This window comes from Oryctolagus cuniculus, chromosome 1, assembly GCF_051225735.1.
Source record: "Oryctolagus cuniculus isolate XC-2025 breed Fujian yellow rabbit chromosome 1, ASM5122573v1, whole genome shotgun sequence".
Classification (NCBI taxonomy): Eukaryota; Metazoa; Chordata; class Mammalia; order Lagomorpha; family Leporidae; genus Oryctolagus; species Oryctolagus cuniculus.
In genome coordinates, this window is record NC_142867.1 from 160,752,760 (window position 1) to 160,770,859 (window position 18,100).

Below are 18,100 nucleotides of genomic sequence, written 5' to 3' on the forward strand. Positions count from 1 at the left end.
CAGTAAGGAATTCATGTTTTTTTTTTTCTTAATCCAATTGCTGATAATGTCCAGAAAAATCTAACAGTTATAATTGTTATAAAGTTGAACTGTTGCAACTTGTTCATAGAAACATTCTGACTTAAATTAATGCTTTACAACCTCCTATTTATATTAGAAATCCAAAAATAATGAAATTCTATAAACTATCAAGCCCTGATTTCTGTCCCTATTTTTCCAATTGTACTCATATCCTTAGGTGCCTTTTGACCCCATGAAGGTGAACAATTTCTCATGTTCAGAACCACCAATAAAAGCAAGAAGAGAAATATATAGATGTATATAAACACATACTTTTGTTTTTGAGAATCAGACTTTTTCCATCCTAGTGGATTCTTGAGTATGTTCCTCACTCATGCCACCTGCTAACTGAATGTCTTTGCCATAATCGTTCCGCCTTTGGCATGGATAGCGCACAGCTAGGTGTCCTCACACAAGCGAACTAGCCAGGCCTCACTGGCCTCCCGCAGAGCACCAGTAGCTGCGCTCTGCAAGCGTGGGTCTGTTTTGAAGTCCTGAGCAATTTCCTATGCCCAGATCCATTCAGGAGACTTCTGACGAGGAATGATTTCATGCAGTGCCACAGTAGAACGGTACTAAGGAGGATTCTTCAGCTCTGCAGTGGAGAGTACACCATGTGACAGCTTTTGTAGCCAGTGGCTTCTGGCTGCTTTCCATCAGTCATTCATAGGACGCTGGCCCAGCCATGGTGTGGAGACATCCTTCCTTACCTCCCTTTGCCCTCTGCCGGAGCTTGGGGAGCTCATTGTGGAACCACCCTGTCCCCTCCCTCCTCACCTCCTTCCCCCTGGCTACTTTCCCCCAGAGCTAGGGACCCATGGAAGAACAAAAACAAAACAAAAAAAACACAAAACTTGACTTTCTATTATAATTAGGATCCAGCCTTGATCCAGAGGGCCTATAGCTGAAATCTCTCAACTATTTTTCTTTAAATGCAAGCTGTACAAGAGCCTAAAGAACTAGTCTTTGTCCTATGCAAATAGAATTCAAGCACATACCTTGTGGTCCTTGATCAGCACCCAGCCACACAACCTTACTTGTCTGCCTGGCAAGAAAATTTTACTGTGGCGTGAGTTTCCGATGTGTGCAAGACAGCTCAGGGAGACCCATTTCAGGTCAGCTTTCTTCGTGGGTTTGCAGCAGCTTGTGGATGAAAATAATCCCCGAACGGCAAGCAAGGGTGAAAGCTGCTATCCTGAATCCCACGACATGTTATTCCTCAACCTATCAGGCCTTATTAAGAGTGACTTAAAATCTGTCAGCGCTCAAAAAGGTTTCTCCGGTAACAGATTTCTGGGTTCCATCTGAGTTCCTACAGTTCCCATAACCACGGCTTATTCACTTCAGCAGAGCTCGGCTGCATGCACACTGAAATTAAAACGGGCTTGCAGCATCCAGTCCGTGGCAGAGCTGTCCTCACGTGGAAGCAGTTCCTCGGTCAGATTTAATGAAAAGATGTGAGTTTGAGGCAGGAGGCAGAGGAAGGATAGACTTCTGGGAGAAATGAAAGTAGAATGTTGTGGGGCTTTTTATTTGGTTGTTTTTGTTTTACAGTATATGCCGACTAATACCCTCCTTTTTTTGAATCATTTTTTGATGTTTTAAAGAAAATGTCAAAATCCTTATGGCCTTTCTTTTTTAATGCTCAGAGGTTTCAGCCACGGAGATGATCTCTGTTGTCTTCTGAAAACAGACACAGTTGTCTGCCCATACTGTTTTCAAATACGTGTATTTCTCATTTGGGAGAAATGTGCTTAAGGTTGGAAATCATCAGATCTAGGTGGTCATATGTCTCTTTTACAATTAGTAGCAAGACTCCTTTTAATGAGAAAAAAAACCAACCCTGACCATTAAATACAGTCTTGACTTCTAGAAGGTAGGGTATTGATTTAATTTTCTGAACACATGTATTTAGCAAAACAGATGCTAGCAGGGGCCGGCTTTGTGGTGCAGTGGGTTAAGCCTCCCATCTGCTTGCAGCGTCCTATAACAACGCCAGTGAGTCCCAGCTGCTCCACTTCCATCCCATCTCCCTGCTTTAATGCATCTAGGAAAGCAGCAGATGATGGCCCAAGTGCTTGCACACCTGCCTCCCACGTGGGAGACCCAGATGGAGTTCCAGGCTCCTGGCTTCTGCCTGGCCCAGCCCTGGCCGTGGTGGCCCTTTGGGGAATGAACCAGTGGATAGAAGATCTCCCTCTCTCTGTCTCTCCTTCCATCTCTATAATTCTGCCTTTCAAATAAATAGATCTTTTTATTTTAAAAAATGACAACAAAGATACCATTGGCCAATACACTTCACTGAAATTGTTTACATGTTGGCCTGAATTTCTTAAACTAAAAAAAGTCTTGAAGAATAAAATTTGAGCTTTCAAATGCCCACTGTAGTGGCTAGCACCTATTAGATTAATGAAGTTGGGGATCTAACTATCTGGCGGCTTTTTAAAAATAGTATCACCCAGGTAACCAACCCTGCAGGAATTCACTGCTGGCCAAGACATTTTTGCTAAATCAACACAGTTTCTAGTTCTCATTTAGTTAAAACACAATTGAAAACATTGTTTGAGGGCTGAACATTGTGGCACAGTGAGTTAAACCTCTGCCTGCAACGTGGCCAGGTTTAAGTACCAGCTGCTCTGCTTCCAGTCCAGCTCCCTGCTAATACACCTGGGAAGGTAGCAGAAGGTGGCCCAAGTAATTGGGTCCCTGCCACCCACGTGGGAGACCCAAATGGAGTTCCTGGCTCCTGACTTTGGCCTAATCTAGATCTAGATCTAGATTGTTTCAGGCCTTTGGGAGAGTGAACCAGCAGATATAAGATCTTTCTCTCTTTTTTTAAACTTTTATTTAATAAATATAAATTTCCTAAGTACAGTTTATACATTATAATGACTTCCCCCCCATAACTTCCCTCCCACCCACAACCCTCCCATCTCCCACTTCCTCTCCCATTCCAATCGCATCAAGATGCCTTTTCAATTATCTTTATATACAGAAGATCAATTTAGCATATATTAAGTAAAGCTTTCAACAGTTTGCACCCACACAGAAACACAAAGTGTAAAATACTGTTTGAGTACTAGTTATAGCATTAAATCACATTGTATAACACATTAAGGACAGAGATCCTACATGAGGAGTAAGTGCACAGTGACTCCTGTTGTTGACTTAACAAACTGACACTCTTGTTTATGGTGTCAGTAATCACCCTAGGCTCTTGTCGTGAGTTGCCAAGGCTATGGAAGCATTTTGAGTTCGCCAACTCCAGTAAGATCTTTCTCTTGCTCTCTCTCTCTCTCTAACTGATGCACTACCTTTCAAATAAATAAATAAATCTTTAAAAATATAGTACCATCTATGAGAAATATTCAATCTGTTCATGATTTAATTATAGTCTTATTGCTCATTCAGAATACTGAGACTATGCAAACATATGGAGAAAACTCCTCCAAAATAGTGCTTAAATGAAATAGAAATTAACTGGATCTCACTTATGGTGTATTTGAGGAAGAGTGGGAGAGGGAGAGGGAGAGACAGAATGTGAATATAAATGAATATCACCCTTGACTGACAGAGGAAATGGAGTTCTGATAAAACTGCCAACACTTGTTTTACTATTAATGCCTTACCCAAGGTCCTTATTTTTAATCAGTAGACATGTCTGTAACATTTTTTAGGCATTATTGAGTTCTAAGATAAAAGCAGTAACAAATTAGAGGAAATCCATTTTAATAATTTTATTGAATGACCCAAATGGAGTAATTAGAAGGATACCTTGCAAATATAAATAGCTTACTACAAATAATTCATGGAAAATGGAATTAGAAGATAAATTTATTTTGGTACAAAAACTTGTCAAATCCATGTGTAATCTTTCTCTTTTCATAATATTCATTTCCATGATCTTTTGAAGACTCTTTGTTATGTCTGGATTGAGAAATTTTTTTTGCACCAAAGTAAATTTAATTCCATTTTTCACAAATGTTTTGAACTACCTTATGTAGCATTCAGGCAACAAATATTTGAGGAGAACTTCTTAAGTACTACATGATGTGCTAGATGTTTGGTGGAGAAAATACCAAGGGACTGTATTGGCATTTGGTCACATATCTTTCAGGGCTGTGAACTGCTTGGAGAGGTGTGGGTTGATGCTAACATACCTAGCACAAAATCCTGAACAGAAAACACAAAGAGAGCAGTGGCTTTGAATCACGCTTCCATATGTTAGTGCTGTTATAGAAACACCACCTAGGCGGCCTCCTGCCAAAATGAATAATGGTAGCCTATTTTTGGCTGTTGTTTACAAACAAGTAGAAGAAAAAAGTTGGTTGTTAGAATTTTCTCAATTTTATATTTTTCTCCTAGTCATCTTGTTTAAGCTCTTGTGTTTACTACCATTTATGTATTAATAAGATGGCAAAAAAGGTATAATCTTGTAGCAAACACATATTGAGAAAAATATTAAATTGCTCAACACTTATTTTCAGTTTCTTCTTTTCAAGAAAATATACTCCTGGTTGTAACTCCTTATTTTGTGTGGAAATACATGGTCACGTTTTCTCCTAGTAAACGTGTCCCTGTTTGGAGGACAGATTAAGTACATTGATATTTTATGGTATTTCTATCAGATGGACATAACATTCAGGTACTTTACTATTGAAATACACTTGGAAACAAGCAAGTGTCTAAGTAAGTGTTAAACAAAATGAGCAACCAGTGTTATCGGTTTTGTCTGTTTATATCCTGACATTCCATAGAAGCTGAGAGTCTTCTTGGCGTTGCAAACAAATGCGACAGAATGGTATAGCAAATGATATCAACATTAGTATGCAAAAAGCCTTGAAAGATCAAATTTAGAAAAGGTGCTTTAGAAATACAATGTAGGGAGCTGGCACCATGGCTTAGTAAGTTAAGCCCTCATCTACAGTGCTGGCATCCCTTACAGTGCCGGTTCATGTCCCAGCTGCTCCACTTCCGATCCAGCTCTCTGCTATGGCCTGAAAAGCAGTGCAAAATGGCCCAAGTGTTTGGGCCCCAGAACCCAGGTGGGAGACCTGGGAGAAGCTCTTGGCTCCTGGCTTCTGATCAGCACAGCTCCAGCTGTTGGAGCCATCTGGCAAACCAGCAGATGGAAGACCTTTCTCTCCATTTCTCCCTTTCTCTATCTGTAACTCTACCTCTCAAAGAAATAAATAAAATCTTTCAAAAAATAAATAAATATAACGTGGGCACCAACATTGTTGTCTAGCCAGTAAAGCATCCTGTATCAGAGTGCTGGTTCAAGTCTCAGCTGTTCCACTTCTGACCCAGCTTCCTGCTAATGTGCCTGGGAAGGCAATGATGGCCCAAGTGCTTCGGCCCCTGCCTCTCACATGAGGAAAGCTAGATTGAGTGTCTGGTTCCTGCCTTTGATCTGGCTCAACCCTGGTTACTGCAGGTGTTTGGGAAGTGAGCCAGCGAATGGCAGAGCTAGTGCTCTCTCTCTCTTCTCCCACCCTACCACTCTGCCTTTCAAATAAACAAATTAACCGATTTTTAAAAAGAAACATAACATGACCTGATAGCTATTTTTATGCTTATCTGGTGGCAACTGTATTAATTTTTATAACCACATTATTAATTTTTTTATTTGAAAGGCAGAGAGAAAAATAGAGAGATTGATCTTCCATCCACTGGTTTACTCCCTACATGCCCATACCACCTGGGGCTGGGCCAGGCCAGAGCACAGAGTCAGGAACTCCATCTGGGTGGTGGTAGGGACCCAAGTACTGGAGCCATCACCTCTGTCTCCCAAGGTGCACACTAGCAGGAAGCTGGAATCAAAAGCAGATCCAGGGTCAGCGCCGCGGCTCAATAGGCTAATCCTCCACCTAGCGGCGCCGGCACACCGGGTTCTAGTCCAGGTCGGGGCGCCGGCTTCTGTCCCGGTTGCCCCTCTTCCAGGCCAGCTCTCTGCTGTGGCCAGGGAGTGCAGTGGAGGATGGCCCAAGTACTTGGGCCCTGCACCCCATGGGAGACCAGGAAAAGCACCTGGCTCCTGCCATCAGATCAGCGCGGTGCGCCGGCTGCAGCGTGCTGGCCACGGCAGCCATTGGAGGGTGAACCAACAGCAAAAGGAAGACCTTTCTCTCTGTCTCTCTCTCTCACTGTCCACACTGCTTGTCAAAAAAAAAAAAAAAAAAAAAAAAAAAAAGTAGATCCAGGATTCAAATCTGGACACTCCAGTATGGGACGTGGGTGTTCCAAATGGTGTCTTCAGCACTGTGCGAAAAGTCTATCCTAACCACATTTATGATTATCATAGAGAAGGAAGGAGAGACAGAGAGAGACAGCTTCCATCTGCTGGTTTACTACCCAAATGGCTGCAATGACCAGGGGTGGGCCAGACTGAAGTCAGAAGCCAGGAGCTTCCTCTAGGTCTCCCTAGTGGGTGACAGGGGCTCAAACACTTGGGCCATCTTCTGTTGCTTTTTTCCAGGCCACTAGCAGGTTCAGAAGTAGAGGAGGCAGGACATGAACCAGTGCCTATATGGGATGCTGGCATCACAGGTGGCGGCTTTACCCACTATGTCACAATGTCAGCCCCCTAAAATTTTATTTTCTGTGTAGAATTACCATACATGCCCTGAAATACCTTCCAGTGCTTCAGATAAACCGAGTTGATATAATTGTGTATTCCATCTGTATGTTTTAAATCTTGTGGCAATGGGTGTACTGTACAGTAGAAAGGTTACTGAACTAAATAGCAGAACTGAAATCCTCAAGACAAGCCCCCATGGCCAAAGGTGGTTGTTTGTCATACAACCTCAGATTTAGACCCAAGGAGTGAGATAGAAACAAGGTAATCATTAAAGAGCTCACAATCAAGAGTAAGTATCTACTGCTCTCAGAAGGCCAACTTCCACTGTCCAGAACCACATCAAAGGCTGAAAGACACAGTCACACTCCTGTGATATTTGAATGAACTTCACGAATCCCAGAATCTTCACGTCTTTAACAACAAAATAAAACCTAAACGAGGAAAGTTCATGGATTTCTGCCCTCTTGTCAAGTGACAGACAGTGCTTGTCCAAGCAAAAATATAAGGACAGGTCAGGCTGAGGGTGTCTGGGACCCCAGAGATTACACTCACAGGAGTTATTTATGAGCCCGTGGCAGTACACCTGTAATACAAACTTAAAGCTGGCACACACGTGTGCACACACACACACACAGACTTCTAATCCACATGCAATGCTGGGTGAGGCCTTAATTTAGACCCAAGTCCCTTGACACAATGTCTACAGTATTGTTACCTGCTACAGTGGTGGCAGGTTGCCAGTATTTTATATACTGCCTTGGGAAACATTTAGTAGTAGTGACCCTTGTTAATAAGAGTAGGTAGCAACAAATCCTTGAAACACCTTATAAGAATATCTACAATAAGGTCTAAAAATGTCAGTAAAACAGGCATAGGAAATCTGCCGATAGAACAAGACCACAGGAAGGGGAAAGACAGACCAGCTGTTGTGACCCAGCAGGTTAAGCAGTCACCTGGGAAGCCGACCTCCCATATCCGAGTGCTGCATTGAGTCTCCGGCTACTTGGCTTCCCATCCAGCTTCCTGCTAATGCACCCGAGAAAGCAGTGAAGTTGACCCATGTACTCGGGCTCTTGCCATCCGCATAGGAGACCCAGATGGAGTTCCAGGCTCATGGCTTTGGCCTGGCCCAGCTCCAGCCACTGTAGTCATTTGAAGAGTGAAGCAGGAGATGGAAGTGCTCTCTCGATCTGTCTCTCTCACTCTCTTTCTCTCTGCCACTTTCAAATAAGGTAAAATAAATCTTTTTTAAAGAGACATATACATGCTGTATGAATTTACCCATTTCCTACAAGGATCTGCAGGACTGTGAGAAGGCACAGAGAGTGATGTGAGCCCTCCAGACAATGACCCACGCTGTGCAGAAGGAATAGGGACATCTGTGTTTTTCCTGGGCCACAGGGAGGAAGGGAGATTGCCACAGACAGAATATGGCACTTAATACTTTGCAGAGTAATTTCAAAATTTCTGTTAATCTGCAAAAAAAACTCATGATAGATTTGAGGGTAGGGGGCCAGTGTTGTGGTGCAGCAGATTAAGCCTATGCCTACAATGCCAGGATCCCATATGGGCTCCAACTGGAGTCTGGGCCACTTCACTTCTGATCCAGCTCCCTTTTAATGCTCCTGGGATATCAGTTAAAAATGGACTGAGTGCTTGGGCCGCTGCATCCACGTGGAAGACCTGATGAAGCGCCTGGCTGGCTTCAGCCTGGCCCAGCCCTGGCCGTTGCAGCCATTTGGGGAGTGAACCAGCAGATGGAAGATTCATATTCATTCATTCTCATTCTCATTCTCTCTCTCTCTCTTGCTCCCTCTCTTCCTCCCTCTCTTTCAGTGTAACTCTGCATTTCAAATAAATAAAAACACATCTTTAAAGAGTTGAGGGTAAAGTATTATTAACAGCAATCCTGGGATTCTCACTCATGCACCTAAGAACCTTGTGTAATTGGGACCACAACCAAAAAGTAGAAAATAAACAGAAGGATGTCTGGGGCAGGAAACCAAATGGCACCGAGTGCATGCAGAGAAAAGGGCCCCTGAGAAACTGCACCTTCTTATGTAACCTGAAATCCTCACAAAATTAATTTCCTTCTTGAAACTCCAGCAGATGAAAAGAAACACAATAAGAACTGCCATGGAGAGGTCCTCTACAAGCTGGTAGAGCAGGTACATAGAGAAGCAAGAGGCAAGAGCCAAAAACAGGAGTGCAGTTAGCATAGAAGCTGAAAACCATAAGGACCCACCAAGTGGGGCAAGCACACCTGCCTCACGGCTCACTCTGTCCCTCCAGGAACTGGCTTTTCACACAGGTACCCCTGAGCTCTTTGGGAAGCTGAAACCTCATCCTGGTTGTCCCCTCCCAACTCTTAAAAAATATTCAGTAAGGCTGGTGTCATGGCTCACTTGACTAATCCTCCACCTGCAGCGCTGGTACCCCGGGTTCTAGTCCTGGTTGGGGCACTGATTCTGTCCCGGTTGCCCCTCTTCCAGGCTAGATCTCTACTGTGGCCCGGGAGTGCAGTGGAGGATGGCCCAGGTCCTTGGGCCCTGCACCCCATGGGAGACCAGGAGGAAGCACCTGGCTCCTGGCTTTGGATTGGCGCAGCGTGCCGGCTGCAACGCACCGGCTGTAGCAGCCACATGGCGGGGTGAACCAACAGAAAAAGGAAGACCTTTCTCTCTCTCTCTCTCTGTCTAACTCTGCCTGTCCAAAAAAAAAAAAAAAAAAAAAATTCTGTGACTTTCTAGGATCATAAAAGAATAGCCTTGTTTTAACTGGCTCACAGTCTCCCCTACAGGTCTGGCTGCTACTGTCTCTCTGCCTTGTGGCCCTCCAGCCCCAGCTGCTGGGGCCTTTTCACGTTTGCTGTCCTGTCCCTGGAGCGTCTCACTGCTGCCTCTCCTGGGCAACCTGGAATGACATTTCCTTAGAAAGCCTTGACCTAGTCCTGGAGTCCGATCAGGTTGCCCCCGTGCACCTTCAGCGCCTTTGCGGTTGATAACTTATCACGGTTCCTCGTAATGAGTTCTGAGTGTTTAATATCGTCTACCCCAGCGAGAGGCAGTGGAACAAAGACCAGGGCCGGCTCCTGTAAGAGCATACGCCAAATCAATAGTGAGGGAAAAAAATCGAACAATGTCACAGGACTAGCGTGATACATCTTCCTGGCTTAAAATATTTACATTTTACTAAAAGGCCTTCTGTGGGGGGAGGGAAGAGCTCTTGTTTATTAAGGCCACTCCCCATCCCCGTCAGAGGTTCGCTATGAGGTACAAAGCAAATTGATACGAATTTTAAATTGAAAGGATTTCCAGAAGGCTTCACGCTGTGTGCCCTGCCCCGCCGATATCTCTGCAGGAATGGTGCTTAAATAATATGGAAACCCGGTGTGGTAAAAGCTCCGTTTTCCACCGTGTCTGGATAACCAAGGTTCATCGTCATACTAGACGAGAATCCGAGCATGTGTATGAAGAGGGCTGTGTGGATCATGGGGCTTCATCATCACTGGGAAATGTGTGTCCTGGAGAGGGGGCACAACTGGACCCCGACAAAGCCAATTACAGGGGAGGCTGGCGCCAGAGTGCAAGCCCACCCCCACCGCACCCCACCCCCCGGGACCTGCCTGTCCATCAGCCCATAGCTTCTCATTAACGCACAGCACCTGCCACCCGGTCCCCTGCAAACAGTCCCCTCCTTCCCGAGCTGGGGCGGGTGGCCTCTGTCAGGCTCAGAGACACTGCAAGTTCCGAGCACCCAGAACTGACACGCGAGCGGGAAAACCGGACGTCTCCCGGCATCCTTAACCCAGAGGCTGGCTTTCTGCTCTCCTTGGTCGGACCGGGCAGTTCGCCTCCGGGGCCGCCAGCCGGCCGGCGTGGCTCAGGCGCCAGCCCACGCGCGTCGCCCTCTTGCGGCGGCAGCGCCAGGGCGCAGCGCGTCCGGAGACAGCCGCACCCGCGTTTCGGGGGCCGGGGGAGCGGGAAGCTTGGAGTAACGAGCGAGCGAGTGAGCGAGCACACGCGGCCTGGCCACTTCCTACGCGCAGAGGTTGGCCACAGCCGCTGGTCAGCAAACCGGGGACCCCCTGAGGCTGCCGCGGAGGGGCGTGGAAGTCCCTGGCAGGCCCCTTAGGGACGCAGCCGCATGTCTCCCTTCCTGCCCCCGGCCTGGAGCCCGAGTGAGGGCTGGCGGGGCTCGCCCGAGAGCGCCTTGGGCGCGACGGGCAGCAAGAGGGCGCGGACACCCGGCATGCCCACCCGCGCGGCTGTGGCCGGGGTGCAGCAGCCAGCCGCCCGCCTCGGGCTCGCGCGGCGCGCGCACGCGGGTGGGCGTGGGAGGCAGGGGCGCTACTAGCACGCGGCGAGCGCGCGCGCGGGCGCGCTCCCTCAACAGGCCGGAGCGGCCCGGCCCCGCTGCGCGTCACGAGGGGCGAGCGAGAGAGCGAGCGAACGAGCTGGCGGGCGGGCGGGCGGGAGGGGAGCAGGGGGTGGGGCCGCGGGACCGGAGGGGCCCGAGCGGCAGCTGCGGAGCCCGAGCCGGAGCTGGGCGAGGGCGGCTGTGGTCGCGGCGACAGCGGCGCGGCAGCGGGAGAAGATGGTGGCGCTCGAGGTAGGAGCGGCTGGAGCGGAGCTTTATTCCCAGGCTTGGCACCGACGCTGTCATTAGCGCCGCCTGCTCCCGCGGGCCCGCGGACCCAGCTGTCAGGCAAGGTACCACGGCCGGGGAGGGGTGGCGGAGTGGGGGTGCCCGGCGCGGATGCCGCCCAGACCTAGCCCCGGTGCCCGCCGAAGGGGCAGGAGGAGCTGCATGGAACAATAGTGCCGTTGAGAGGGGACGGCGGGCGACGTCCAGGGGGCAGTGCCTGGAGCCGGCGAGCTCCAGCGAGGCGGGGGAAGGGGGCGTAGTGGGGAGACGCCGGGTGTCCGGCGCGCGCCGAGACCCCGGGGCTTCGGGGGCAGCGCTCGGGCCTGGTGACAGTCGCGACAGGAGTGTGTGTGTGTGTGTGTGAATGTGAGTGAAAGGTTCAGCAGAGGGGATGGGGGTGGCGGACCCAAGGGGTTGGGGGATGACATTTCCAGGAATCCCCGCTAGGATCCCTCCTCTCCCGCGACTCTCCGGGAGCAGGAGCGTGCCTATGGAAGCAGTGGGGCCGGCAGGATGCACTTGGGATGTGAAGTGCGGAGGGAGGCAGAGGGGTAGGCGCAGGTTTGTACAATCCCGTGGAAGCGTGTGGTTGTCTTCTCGCTCCCGGAGCTGCACCCTAAACCCACAGGTCTGCTAGTGCCAGGACTTGGGGCCACCGGCCCAGACTGTGGGGGCAGTGTTTGCTGTTTCGACCCTGCAACTCTGAGTCCTGCGTGCGGATGGCCGCGGGCAGGGGTTCTCACTTCCCCTTTCTCTGGCCCCATGACTTGGGGATGTGGAAGTTGGCATGTCGCGTTGGGGCGCACGCCCGGGAGAATGGTGATCGTGGTTGCACGTTCAGGGCTTGCTGGTGTGCCCAGGTTGGAAGCGAGCTGCCCGCCTGTGACACTGTTCTCCTCAGCCCCTCGGACTGCAAGGGTCTTGGACTGTCTCCGCCGTTTCTGTCGTTTATCTCCTGTCTGACCTGAAAGGGGGGAGGGGGCGGTCTTTAATGGTTGCTCTCCCCTTCGCCGCAACTTTGCCAATCAACCAGATCTTCTCCCTCGCGTGGCCAAGCCCTGAAAAGCTTGTGGCTGAAGGATGAGCGGCCTTTGTGTTGGCTCCCTTAGAAGGAACTCTGGAGGTGTGCACAGGGAGAGAGATGGGAGAAGAGTCTTTAAAAAGAAGAGCAAGATCCTGCTGAGAAGTGTTTGGTGCCCTTTTGGCCAGCGTCACCCAACCAGGGCGTTTACTGGAGGAAATGGGACACTTTATTTCTTCTGCTGGAGACAGCCACTCTCCAGGCTCTTACAATGGCTAGGTGGTGCCCTGTGTGTCCCTTGGGTACCGAAATATCCCAAGACCCACGGTGATGAGGTCCCTGGTTGGTGAAGTCCCTGCTTTGCTACTGGATAGGGTCCCCCCACCCCCATGGCATTTGGTCAATGTGAGGCTGGGAATAACTCATCCAGCGGGAACCAGGATGCAGAGACGCCTGCAGAGACTGTAGCTGGGTGATAAAGATAGGGTTGTGTAGGGCTGAGTGGAGAGAGGGAGAGAGAGGAAGGGAGATGGCATATCCATGTGTGGGTCTGCTGCAGTTTGGCTCCCCGGTGGCCGTATTTCTCCTGCAATGTTCATAGGAGTGAATGCACCTTTACACTGAATACCTTGATTCTTCGTTATTGAAATGTTGCATGACTAGATTAACCTGCCTAGGACATATTTTAGTCACAGCACCTTAAATTCTGCTGCATTGCTGTCAGAACCCAAACTGGCAGCCCCAGTCCTCTTTGAAAAGCCTATAGCAGTCATGGCTGTAGAACTAAATACATAACGTGTTGACACCAAACGTTTCTTTTCTTTTTTCTCTTTCTAAAATTTTGCTTTGCTTTCTTGGCAAAGATTACACGATATGGTTGTTACCTTGGAAAGAGCAAAATGAAGGCGATCCGTGGATGCTTTTGTCCCTCCCCATTTGTCTTCTCTTAATTAATGATGATGTATAGACCAGGAGCTCTTGAAGCTGTCAATGTAAAGTAAATTTTCCCATGTCCTTCAACTCAAGCTTCTAAAATTTTAATGTGAGGTTGTTGGATCTTATCCAAGATTTAAGGGTAGATTTATAAAGATGAATTTTGAATCCTAGTTCTTTTTTCTCTTATTAGTTCTGCCAAATCTTTCTAACAAAAGTGCTAATGGAATCAAAAAGGCATTCTAAGAGGTTTTGATTTTGGGGGAAAAAAAAGCCATCATCTTTATATTTGCAAGTAAAACCAGGATGTAAATGTCTTAAGAGAAAGTTTACGAATATTAAGAATTACCCAAGGTAACTGAACTGTTCAGAGAAAGAAGAATTATACAACAGCACAGTTGATGACTCAGGAATTAATGATTTCCTTTCTAATGTAAATGTGGTAATTTCTAAAACGCAGTGCCTGGCCCTTCTGAAGATTGGGCTGGCAAGGTTCATGCTGCAGCTCAAGCCCTGTAATTCAGTCCAGTAAACAGTCGTCTCTTCTGCCCTGGCCCGCAGCAAGTCATTCGTTTTGTGTGGATGCCTTCCCTTCGCTTAAAGTAACATTAATGCTTTTCTTTCTCATTTATTGGAGCACTTAAAAAGTGTTCTTTTATTTCTCAGAAGACTTGGAAGTAAAAGACATTGAAAATTGACCTATGAATCCCAAAGGAATAAAATGTGGTGCTGTGGGGAGATAGGGTATTTGTCCTACAAGGAAGAGTTCGTCATTGTTGTAGTCTCTCTAAAATGGAGATCATGGCAAGCAGGGAGACACACTTCATTTTCACTAAGTTGGGTGGCGAAGAAGTTGATGGGTCAGAAGAATGACAGAGTAGAAGCAAATGAGCCCCCTTGATAAGCTGAGACGAGTCCAATCCATTGAAAGGCAGAGAAGTTGAAAATATGAGCATAGGCTACAGTGATTGAATGAAGTCTTTAAGAAAATGGGAGGGTACTGTCTGAAGGCAAAGGCAGGACTCTTGGAGCCTGAAACCTAAGAGTTTTGAGGTGGAAAGAGAGAAATTCGGCCATGATCTTCTAAGTAAATTCTTTTTTTTTTTTTTTTTTTTTTTTTTTTAAGATTTATTTACTTGAGTGGCAGAGTTAGAAACAGAGAGAGGGAGAGACAGATAAAGAGGTCTTCCATCTGCTGGTTCACTCCCCAAATGGCTGCAATGGCTGGAGCTGGGCTCGTCAGAAGCCAGAAGCCAGGAGCTAGGAGCGTCTTCCAGGTCTCCCACATGGGTGCAGGGGCCCAAGCACTTGAGGCATCTTCTGCTTTCGCAGGCCATCAGCAGAGAGCTAGATCAGAAGTGGGGCTTCTGGAACAGGAACTGGAGCTCATATGGGATGCCGTTGCTGCAGGTGGATGCTTAACCTAGCATGCCATAGTGCTGACTCCTCTAAAGAAATTCTGAGAAGAGGTGGGCAGGTGGAAGCTGGGAGTAGAATGACGAAGGATATTATGCATTGTAGAAACCTAGTGATGAGTTGTTCTTGGTGAATAAGATTATCGCTCAGCTATGAGCCTCCAGAGTTTAAGGAGCCTGAGTTTGTAGTGGAACCAATCAGTCCTTAATAATTAGAGTTTGACAATGACATTGATCGCTTTTGTGGGAGTGAGCATATACTGTTGCTAAATACAGTACTTCCCCCCTTAAATGTGATAAAAAGAATGTCTACCTTTAAACTCACTGGAATAAAGGATTCCCCCTGAAGTATTTCCTGTGAATAATCTCTCTTGGGGATATCTGAGTTAAATGTATTAAAACATATCATAAAATAACAGGAAAAGACCATGTAAGTGGTTTTAAAAAGATGAACTTTTCCTGTATATAATTGCAAGATATGGCTTAACAGTGAGGTGTAAAGTTAATTTCTCAAAAGCAAAATCAAATATACCACCTCACCTAGTACTGTACCCATCATAGATGCTCAGTATGTATTTGTCACATGAACATATGAATAATTTTTTTAGTAAGTGAGGTATAGTATCTGAGATCTAAAATGTCATTATTTTTTCTTTACATAACAGACATTGAATGAGTTATATTCTGTGGCTGTACAGGTTTATGATAGAATTAAAACTGCTTTTTTTATACTTTCTACACATATTGAGGATTTACCCTCCCCCACCCCCACAAAAAACATTTTTCCACAAAATAGTAGTGTGCTCTTTAGACCCAGGAGTTATGTGGTTGTGTCATGATTCCAGATGAGTTTGTGGCACTTCGACTGTGTTCAGTGACAATTTTGATGATTGTGAGGTTCGAGTGATTGAAATGCATTCATTCTTTGCAGAAATATTCATTGAATACCTTCTCTGTGCCAGACAGTCTTCTAGGCGAGGGATGCAGCAGGAAGGGAAACTTCCTGATATTACAGAGCTTTTGATGGGAGGAGATTAAAAATAAACAAACAAATACATAATATCTCAGGTGTTCAGTGCTATAAGGGTGGGGAAAAGAGAGAAGGCAGTGAAGTGTGACAGTGTCTGAGCTGATGTTATTTTGCAGAGGGTGATCAGGGAAGACCCTGAGTAAGATGGCTGAAGACATGAAGGAGTGAGCCATGCACATATTTGGGGCAGCACCCACGAGGCAGAGAGGATTCAAGACTAAAAGTCTCAAGGTGGGGTCATGGACAAGGATGATAGGGGAACCTCGTGGGATCGCCTGTATCACACCTGATAGAGCAGTCATGCAAGGATTCCACAGTCAAGGCGCTTTGTTTTGGATATTGAATAGGCAGCATCCCTAAGGCTGTGTCACCATGTGCTATGTCTGGGGTGACCTGTGAGTCAGTGCTACGTTTATGAGAAGATGGATGTCTTCATCTGTATGTATTTGAATGAGAACACTTAAAGAGTGACTCTGGCTGAGTAGTGGTGAAACACTAGTCAGTTGGAAGTAGTCCCTCTCCTTGGTGCTGCCATGGTGCTCCTCTGTGGTCTTAGTCTTCTGCGTGTTCCGTTTCTCACATGGAAGGTCCTCGAAACCAGCACTATGCTTTGTCCATCAGGGTACACCCTACAGCACATAGAGACACTCTTTGTGTTAGGAAGGGATAAGTAAGTGCTTCCTGAAAGGAATGGACAAGACATTGCCAAAGACTGAAGAAACTTGGCTGTAAAGAATGAAGGTAAAACTCTACCCTGACTTCTGCAAACAGCTGTTTCTGAGAGGACACAAAGCTGAAGTGGTTCTTGCATGGGGACCATGAGACAAAACCTGGTCCAGATAGTTCATCTGGGAAGCAAGCCTGAGAAGCATAAAAGAGAGAGTGGAGAAAACAAGTTGGGGAAGGGAAGAAAGCCAGTAAGAAGTGGATTAATGAGCAGCTTACCACTGTGGGCAACTGGGATTTGGTTTTGCTGGTATCATGTAGGCAACATCTTAGCATTTTCCACCAGGCAATGGGGAAATGAGGGTATGTAGCCTGTGGGATCATTAAATCCCCAGCACCTGAGGGCTGCCAGTGTTAGCCTGGGCAAGCTCCAGAGGTAGCAGAGAAAGCCCCTGGGTACAGCAGCAGAGAAGCAGGCTGAGCTGGCTGTCATGGGAGGCAGTCACTGTGTGAGGGAGCTGTCTGTCAATGTTATAGTTATGTGGACGTACAAGTGGGCTGAAGGGACATGGAATCTCTGCTCTACCTTCAGAGATATCATAAAGAATGGTTAAACAGGTAGGAACTGGTTTGATAACAGTTATTGGTATTTTAATTCAAGGATTTTAATGTGCTGCTATGACTGTGTACAGTTCAGTTCACTTACAAACCAACTGTTGACAAGCCTATTGTCTGAGATGCTGATTGTCCTTTATGCCACATATAAGGTCTCTCCATTATAAAGTCACTCCTAGTTTTCTCACAAGGTTTTTAGAAAGGTTCTATGTCAACTTGAGTTTGTACATTCTTGGTTTATAGGTTAAGAGTGGAATGTCTAATTACATTTAACTTAAAAGTTTACTGGATTATATTTAAAATCATATAATATTAATGATTTAAAAATACTACATCTACTCTCACATTTTATGAAATAATTATTGGAATGTTTCACAAATTTCTTCAGCTTCAGTGTCTGCCATCATTCAGCTGTTCCTGGCATGGTCATTTCCATCTCACCTGTTTCAGACATGGTACGTCTTGAATTTCTTTTTTTCTTTTTTTTTTTTTTTGACAGGCAGAGTGGACAGTGAGAGAAAGACACAGAGAGAAAGGTCTTCCTTTGCCATTGGTTCACCCTCCAATGGCCGCCACGGCTGGCGCGCTGCGGCCGGCGCACCGCGCTGATCCAATGGCAGGAGCCAGGTGCTTCTCCTGGTCTCCCATGGGGTGCAGGGCCCAAGCACCTGGGCCATCCTCCACTGCCTTCCTGGGCTACAGCAGAGAGCTGTCCTGGAAGAGGGGCAACTGGGACAGAATCTGGCGCCCCGACCGGGACTAGAACCTGGTGTGCCGGTGCCACAGGCGGAGGATTAGCCTAGTGAGCCGTGGCGCTGGCCTCTTTTTTTTTTTTTTTTTAAGATTGGTTGATTGATTTGAAAGGCAGAATTACAGAGAGCAGAGACAGAGAGAGAGACAGAGAGAGAGAGAGAGAGGTCTTCCACCTGCTGGTTCTCTCCCCAGGTGGCTGCAACAGCCAGAGCTGCACTGATCCGAAGCCAGGAGCCAAGAGCTTCTTCCAGGTCTCCCACACGGATGCAGGGGCCCAAGGACTTGGGCCATCTTCCACTGCTTTCCCAGGCCATAGCAGAGAGCTGGATCGGATGTGGAGTTCTGGGACTTGAACCAGTGCCCATTTGAGATGCCAGCAC

The 18,100-nt window shown here is 47.1% G+C and overlaps 1 protein-coding gene and 1 non-coding gene across 4 annotated transcripts in view; both read left to right on the top strand.

The window, feature by feature from the left end:
* Positions 1 to 2,369: 2,369 nt before the first annotated feature.
* Positions 2,370 to 2,438, top strand: LOC149128721 (small nucleolar RNA SNORD36). The gene has a single exon (XR_016227725.1). It is a non-coding gene; the product is annotated as a small nucleolar RNA SNORD36 (small nucleolar RNA).
* Positions 2,439 to 11,129: 8,691 nt separating this feature from the next.
* APBA1 (amyloid beta precursor protein binding family A member 1) overlaps positions 11,130 to 18,100 on the top strand; it is a 216,642-nt gene continuing 209,671 nt past the window's right edge. For 2 of the 3 annotated variants that reach the window (XM_051846428.3, XM_051846441.3), the window contains exon 1: positions 11,130 to 11,352. The gene's annotated coding sequence lies outside the window, so the exon portion shown is untranslated. The remainder of the gene's footprint in view (positions 11,353 to 18,100) is intronic. The other variant, XM_051846433.3, reaches the window with a different exon arrangement.